This window comes from Solanum tuberosum, unplaced genomic scaffold, assembly GCF_000226075.1.
Source record: "Solanum tuberosum cultivar DM 1-3 516 R44 unplaced genomic scaffold, SolTub_3.0 scf00018, whole genome shotgun sequence".
Lineage (NCBI taxonomy): Eukaryota > Viridiplantae > Streptophyta > Magnoliopsida > Solanales > Solanaceae > Solanum > Solanum tuberosum.
In genome coordinates this window covers 2,340,778-2,341,943 of record NW_006238944.1, presented here as the reverse complement: position 1 = coordinate 2,341,943, position 1,166 = coordinate 2,340,778, and positions in this window count along the sequence as shown.

Here is a 1,166-nt window from a genome sequence, read left to right as displayed (position 1 = left end):
AGCACGTCCTCTACCCATTCCCAGTAGCCAGGTGTGTAGCAAACATTGCCAAAGTTAGAAGAAGGAACACGCCAATTGCTGAAACTTCCATCAGAATGAGAAGATTTAGAAGATGTTGCGTCATGATGAATCGCAGATTTCAGTAAAGGAACTTTCATGCTAGTAGCCTTGCTCGAGAAGTTTCTCATAACATCTTTGGTATCCATTTTTGACCATTCTTTAAGGAGAAGAGATTCATCATATGCTCCACTAACAAGGGAGAAGACGCCGATAGCAGGAGGTTGAACTTCCAAAAGTAGAACTTTGGCATTTGGATTTTGTTGGTCGTCGCCCACTATTTCAAGAAGAGGATGCGGCGAATCTCGGTCGCGGAAGTGCATCATGTTGCGGGATCGGAGTCGTATTTCCCTATCAAATATCTGCGAAAAAAATTAAACTAAAGAAAAAGTTCAGTTTCATATGAACATGTCCAAAAGAAAGGTGGTAGCCTCAAATTTTTGCGGTTGGTGAAAGGCTGATTTCAAATAGAAAACTGAATCAACACAGATGCAATCTAATCGTGGTTTTCGTATATGATGTAGCCCTATGAATTTACTTTCAAACACCGTAAACCGCTTGTGATTTCGTTATTCCTACGTCCAGATATGATTTTTTCCGCGAAGTCGCACAAAGCTGATGCGTTCAGTTTATCAGAATTTTAGGCTGAGTTCAAAAAATCACCTGAGTAAATCCGAGAGTTTTCTGATCGTGATTTTCGGATATATTGTAGCTCTATGAGTCTAATTTCTGGAAAATCAAACGGATCACGATTTCAATATCCCTACAATGAGATATGAATTTCCTACCAAAGTCGCGCTGAACTGAAAAAGAGTGACGAAAATCAAAGTTGAGAGAGTAGGTCTCAATTGAACTTGACGATGCGGCAATGCGATACACATTCACCGGGTGAATGTGGGTATATATAGATTTCAAAATATGGAGACATCAATTTGATTCCTACAAATTATGGAAAATTATAATGATGGAAAGTTTAGTTCCTACAAATTATGGAAATTATGGTAAGTTTTCATAGGAATTAAATTATGGAAATTTTCCATGGGAATCAAATTATGGAAATTCCATAGAAACCAAATTATGGCAAGTTTTCATAAGAATCAAATTATGAA